This window comes from Saccostrea cucullata, unplaced genomic scaffold (assembly GCF_032062105.1).
Source record: "Saccostrea cucullata isolate Sc308-1 unplaced genomic scaffold, CSIRO_AGI_Scuc_v1 ctg1958, whole genome shotgun sequence".
NCBI classification, from domain to species: Eukaryota; Metazoa; Mollusca; class Bivalvia; order Ostreida; family Ostreidae; genus Saccostrea; species Saccostrea cuccullata.
The window spans coordinates 24,470-32,087 of NW_026919846.1; positions in this window are offsets into that span (position 1 = coordinate 24,470).

Here is a 7,618-nt window from a genome sequence, read left to right on the forward strand (position 1 = left end):
AAACAGTATAGCTTTACTGTAGGGAAAAATAAAATCATAATCAACAAAAATTAAAAAAAAAATTGAATTCACAAAGTCCAGGTAAGTACAACATTCTCATTAAAGTGTGGCCAACTGTCAGTTAAGTTTGACATTCTCATTGGTGTGGCAAGTTGTCATAAAAAGGGTGATAGTCGAGGGGTATCACTCTTTTTAGTTCCTGTAGATGCCCATATTTTGCTTCTTTGATCTTGATTCGTCGCTGGTATAAATTTCCAACAACATCATCTGAGGGTAACCGAATTCTAGCCCGTCTTGGAAATTCCATAAATTCATCCCCGTCATGATGCAACTTGTATCCTATTGTACCATTAGGTAGGTATCTCAATACCCTGAGATCGGTAACGGTAGGTTCGCCAGCTTTGCTTCCAGGTCGAATCGACTGGTAGTAATTCAAGGTGGTGAAATCTTTGAAAAAGTCATGTGTCAAATACTTCACGGTATATGGCTGAGATGGCCTACATGCTTTCATGATGTCGACATAATTTTGTGGAATATAGATTGGTTTGTTGCGAAGTTTCCTCTCAATTACACTATGAACGCTATCTACCTCCATCTGCGTGTGACCTTTCTCCAAAATTTTCTGAACAATTCGAATGTTCTTATCATGTGATATTTTTAATAAGGCGTTAGCTAACACAACATTTCTATTTTGATAAGTGCATCCATCACTGTACATGATGACTTCTTCGATTCTTTCCTCAAGATTATCTACATAATCAGCGATACATGAGGCAAATGCATTTGCTGATAAATCGCCCTCCGCTTCATGCCAAAAGTAGCACGTCACTTCTTTCGTACACAAATCAAATACTGTGAAATTGTGACAACCTAGTTTACTTTTGTAATACATAGAGCTTGCTTTCAACATAGGGGAAAGTAGCAGGGCCTGCAAATCAAAAACAATTACTTTCAGGTTGTCTTCATTGAGTGCCCTATCTTTATCAATTTCTTTTGCTGTGCGTGCTGCTGTCTTCATCTCTAAATGTTTCGCGTAGATCTCTTCTGATATATTTTTTGTCTCAAAGCCACAACATGTATCACACTGATCTTTCTTAGGGCTGAATAAAGAGAGGTTCTGGCTTTCAAATACTTCTGTAAACGTTTTCCTTGACAGGACTGCTTGGTTACATTGTTTGGACTTTTCAATGTATTCACTGTAGAGTTCACAGAAGGAATTAAAAGTTGGTTCCAAATACTGTTTCAAGGTAGATGATCTGCAATAATGTGATGGCATCTTTGGTAGTTGTTTCAAAAAGTCATTAGCAAAAGAAACCTTTTCTGGGGCTCGACTTTGTATCTGTCTTTGGGTGGGTGGCTTTGGAATTCCCCTATCTGCATTATCAATCCACGAATAAACGGTCTTTTCACCAATGCCTAAGGTAAGCAAAAACATGGCTTTGCAAACTGGAACCCTTTCATGGTTTCGTTTGAGATGATAAACTAGAGATCTAGAACGCCTGCTTATATCTTTGTCTTGCTTCCTCTGTTTACAACCTTTCACATCCACCAACGTTGAAATGTAAACTTTTTTCTGATCCCAGTCCATATTGTTCCAGAATTGATTGAAAATGCTTCTTCTTTCTTCCTCGCCTATCGAAGAACAGTTCTGACACTTCCTTGAGCACTTTCTTTCTTTCATCACTCTTTCTGGTCTCTCTACTGTAAATTTATAGTGACCGGAAATTTTCGTCATCCCTTTATAGCCTTTTCCTTGCATTCGTAATGCTTTTTGCTTATTTTTCTCCCAGTCTGTTGGGTTTCTTTTTCTATCTTTCTTAGGTTCCTGTGCGGTTCTCATGTTATTGGCCATCTCTGAATGAATTTCTTGTCTATCATCAAGAGTTTCAGGATCTGATTGTTCATGTTCCGACTCGTTGTTTTGGTCTACTTGCAGTTGTTCAGGAGGTACAGTTTCTGATTGACTCTGCTCCCCAAGAATCACTTCTCTTTCAAATGGAATCTGCTCGTCGTTAATGGGTTCATTGGAAATGTTACAAGGAGCCCCTTGGTTTTTATCAGTTCTTACGATTTCCTCACCAATATTATTGACTTTTGCATTTGTATCATTGACTGATTTATTCGTGAAATTACTAGTAACAGTTTTGTTTTTCTTGATCTGTTTGATTTTTATCGTTTTTCTTCTCTTTCTTTTACGCGTACTGCTACAATCTGATTCGCTGTCTGAGCTGCTTTGTAACATTTCTTTTCTTTTCGGCTGCCAAACTGGATCATCAGAACTATCATACAGCATTTCATCATCAGACTCATTGTGAAGATCGTTTTCATATTGCATGTTATCGTTTTCATCACGTTGATCTTTTTCATTCTCGTCTACTGATTCTGTAACAACCGATCCCTGGATTTGAAAATTTCTAAATTCGTTTGTATGACTAATTTCCTTGTTTTTATTTAAAGATAGTTGCAAAAGAAGCTGTCCACGAGATAGAGGCAAATTAACAGCCATTCTTGCAGTTAGGATGAAATTTGAATTCAAGTTTTTTGTAATCGCTACCTTGTCTTTCAATTATTATTGCTCTTGGTGTTGTTTCTGGAAACCAGGAATAATAAATATTTTCTATAAATTGAAATTGCTGGCCTCTTCTCGAGTAATCTCCACGTTCTCTACCTTGTAAAAGTGATACAACCGGTTGAATTGGATGTACTTTTGTGTTGACATCTGTGTAAGTTCTTCCCCATTTACAAGGTTGTTGCATTTTCCGAATCGTATGCCCCAATCATAAACCAACCACAATAATCACAAATATATATGTCTTTAAAATCTGATTCCTTGACGCTTTTAGGAAGATTTGTTGTACAATTCAAATGAAATCTCTTATTACATATACACCGCACCCATTTTTCTCCATTTACATCAACAAGTATTACATGTTCCTTTGTAATCATTTGCAAATCAAGGCAACCAGAGTTCACTGCAACGCGATGACACTCAAAACAAGTCCATTCAGGCCATTCCTCTTCAGAATCTGACATCTAAAAAATCGTTATTTAGATTTTAAAATTACAAGTGAAAATACGAGCATATGGTTTGATTTGTTATAGACTAACAGAAAAAATATTTGGCACCTTCAAATGTAAAATATTACTCGCATTTTTATTATATTAATAGGATACATACCAAAACCTTATATTAACATACTTATCTAATTTGAAAATGACTGTCAACTTAATCAAAGGTTCTTTCAAAATGTCGTATGTCACGTATTATTCATTCAAGTTAAAATTACAAAACCTCGTATCTGCAGAAAAAAAGTTTGAATGAAGTATTTATTGATTTTAACAAGCATTAAAAATATAAACGATGATATCAAAATGACATAGATTTATTTCCTAAACTCTGCGAAGTCAAAAACAGGGGGAAAATCGTTTATTCGTTGCTGATCAGACGATATCTCTTCTCTTTTACACTGTTAAATTGAATTCAGCGTGTACATGTAGTAAAGAAGCATATTCATGGCATATTAATTTATTAATTGAGCAAAATATTTAATAAAAGTGACAATTTACCTGTATTTTCGGTCATCTGCAACTTCAATGTTTTTTCTCTTTTGACATACGATATTTTGGAATAAGCTGAGACAACCAATAGATTTACGAGGTTTTGTCACATGTATAATTTTATGACTTCTGATTGGCGTAGAGTTACGATATTTTGAGTGTATATGGAGGCTGGGGTATCAATTCTAAAATAGGGAAAAAAAAATTCGCGCATATTTTGACTTACGAGGTTTTGGAAGCGCAGCGACGATATGGGAAAAATCTTTAAAAATTTTCTTCTCAAGAACCACTGGGCCAGGAAAGATGAAACTCATATGGAATCATCCTCAGGTAGTGTAGATTCAAGTTTGTTCAAATCATGATCCTCGGGGGTAGGATCGGGCTACCATTCGTTATCAAAGTTTAACATAAGAATACATTGGAGAAATCTTTAAAAGTCTTCTTCTCAAGAACCACTGGGCCAGGAAAGATGAAACTCATGTGGCATCATCCTCAGATAGTGTAGATTCTAGTTTGTTCAAATCATGACAACCAGGGGTAGGGTGGGGCCAAAATGGCTGATCAAAGTTTTACATAGGAATATATAGGAAAAATTTTAAAAATCTTTTTCTCAAGAACCACTGGGCCAAGAAAGATGAAACTCATGTGGAATCATCCTCAGGTAGTGTAGATTCAATTTTGTTCAAATCATGACCCCCGGGGGTAGGGTGGGGCCAAAATCGCCGATCAAAGTTTTACATAGGAATATATAGGAAAAATCTTCTTCTCAAGAACCATTGACACAGGAAAGATGAAACTCATGTGGAATCATCCCCAGGTAGTGTAGATTCAAGTTTGTTCAAATCATGAACCCCGGGGGTAGGGTGGGGCCAAATGGCAAATAAAAATTTTACATAGGAATATATAGGGAAACCTTTTAAAGTACTTCAAAGCCATGCTTAGTAATATTTATAGGGAATCATCCTCAGGTAGTGTAGATCCTATTTTGTTCAAATCATGAGCCCCTGGGGGTTAAAATTCAAGCCCCCCCCCCCTCAGTAAACTTTCAGTTCTTAACTGATTTGTGCTTTTTCCTAGCCAATTGCTCCTGGGCCTCTTGTTGACGTAACTCATCGTGATGTAGGCAAGCTATGTTATACAAAATTAATAAAACTGTTTAACAAATTAAATGACGTCTTACAACTAAAATTAAATTATTTAAAATTAAATGAGATCTGTTAGAATGTACAAAGGACAAAAAAAGTTTATGGATACCTGGTATGGTGGTATTCTATTCGTTGTTTAGAAAGAGGTTGCCAATAGAGTCCAGGCTAAAGACAAGAATGACAGAAATACACAAAGAGATGATGGTTTATTTTCTGCAAGCATCTTCTTTCCTGATCTACCTAATTGCTGGTTTATTCATTAATATATGGAAGACTGAATTTTTGGCTCTTATGAAAACAATGTAGTCAGGTATCAACAAAAGAAAACTGCATAGTTACAGTGTGACATTTAAATATAACGAGGACATTGTCAATTAACAATGGTCATTTCCGTTCCTACGTCGATACGATATATCCTGGTGAGCTTGAGATAAAAGATACCACAGAGTTTGGCACATCTGTTTCATTCTTAAATATTTTACTTGAAAAAGACATTAATGATAATCTAACAACCAAACCATATGATAAACTTGATGACTTTAACTTTTCTATCGTCAACTTCCCTTACTTATGCAGCAATATACCTTCACCACCTGCATACGGAGTATATATATATCTCAGTTTATGCGATACACAAGAGCATGCTCTACGTACGAACATTTTCTAAAACGAGGTAAATTATTGACAAGCAAGTTAATGAAACAATAATATTAGCAGTTCTTTTTAAAGTCATCAATTTTTAAGTTCTATAATCGATTCAATGACCTTTTCAGCAAATACAGTTTATCAAATGTTGAGTAAAATGCTGACGGACTTTTTCATACACATTGATAGTCCATTATTTATACACTGAATTGACGACGGATTTTCCCGTAATTTTCCGATCATGACAAGTCAGCAGGGGATGCTCACTCCTCCATGGCACCTTATCCCAACTCTGATGTTTCGGAGGTCCGTGTTTGCTCTGCTCCTATTTTGTATTGTTTTATGAACTTTGAGATTGAACTCTATTCATTATCTCCGGTCCATATCCTTCTTTCACGCATGCGATTTTGCACAAATTATGTTTCATATGAATACGATAAATAGGTCTGCTAATTATAGGTTCCCATTGGTACCCATGGGAATCCAATTGTTTGTTGGAAGACCTGGTTTCCAAAAATAATAGATATTGTCGATCAGAAACTCAAGTACTATAGTATCTTTTTATGTCACCTTCAGAGTACGTAAGCTTGTGTGTACAATCAGAATTATTTTTAACAAAATAATTTTGCAACTGACCAATGACAAGCAGCTGTCAATGATATCAAAAAGTCTAGTCTAAGACTTAATTTTATCATGCGGAATGGTTTTGTATAAAGTTGCAATGTCGTAAGTTTTTAAGCTGTTGATGTTAGTAAAATCTTGTGATTTCAAATTGTCCAAAAGATCCTTGGAATTATAAAGTATCCCAATCTGATTTACACCACTAAAAAGTAACTGACATAGAATATACTCTTGTTTATTGATTAAACTGAAAAACATTTAAACATGCAGGTGATAACGGGAAAAAGTATAGAAAAGTAGGTCTTAACGTTTATTGATAAAGTTTTTGCAGATTGTATTACATCCATGTGATTCTCTTGTACTCTTTGGTGACTCGAGTTCTAAAGGATAAGTATAATCATCGTTGGAATGAAATAGATATTGTAAATTTATCAATCGATATCGATTTATATAAGTTTTGAATTAAAGGAATTTTAATAGATTCTTGAATGAATACAAAATCAAATCTCCTAATAACGAGGGACAATGATTACATGTACTCGTTATAGTACAAAGAGATTGTTATAGGATCTACTCGCAGAAGGTGCTGGCATGAAAAAGATCCATCCCTCCTCAATGGCCCTGAGTGCCGAGTATAGGACAAAATTTGCAGCTCTCCACCGGCAAGTGGTGGCGTCTTCATATGAGTGAAAAATTCTCGAGAGGGACGTTTGTACAATCAATCAATCAAAAACTACTGAGATTTTGCCAAACTGACACTTAATTAAGCATCGTTTAATTATCAAGATGGGAATAATTTTGTCTAGAATCAGAGTTTTTAGCAAAATAATTTTGGTGCATTAATTTTAATTTCGAGTTCATACAGATAACGTATGAAATATGATTGATGGGAATAATTTTGTCTAGAATCAGAGTTTTTAGCAAAATAATTTTGGTGCATTAATTTTAATTTCGAGTTCATACAGATAACGTATGAAATATGATTTATTTTTTTTATTTGATAACATGTCTTTAATATATCAAATGTCGAATTGAAGGCTACCTAACAGTAAGATTTCTTCTTTTCACGTAGATGTTTTTAAATTTGTTTAAACCCTATCACGTCCAACAATTAAATTATATCATTTCGATTATATTGCTTTAAAGTTTTCATTAAATAAATCAAATTCCAGTTTTCTATTCATCTGTTCCATTTGGGAACTAATCATCAGTAGTGTCATGATTTTGTTTTGTTAGTTTCTTACAGTTTTCATCGATTAAAACATATTAACGATTATATAGGAATTAGTTACGATTCTTTTCAAAAATACTCTACTTACTTTACTGGATCATTTATTAATTAAAGTAAAAAAAAAAACTGGTTTATTCTCTATGTCATTTGTTTAGTTTAAAATTGGTTTTCAAAATTTAAAACTCAAAGGCTTAGGCTATACAGGAACAGGAAATTTAATGTAAAAATATTTGATACAAGCTCTGTCTGTAATTTTATAACTTCGTAGAAATGAAGCCGGAATTGACTGAATCACCAAATAATTCAACTTTTTATTCATCAAATCCTCTATAAATCCATCTGTCAATCACACCCCCAGATCCCATCCCTACACTGCATGTATTTATCAATCAGATAGGGATTAGTGCTGTGTACAAGT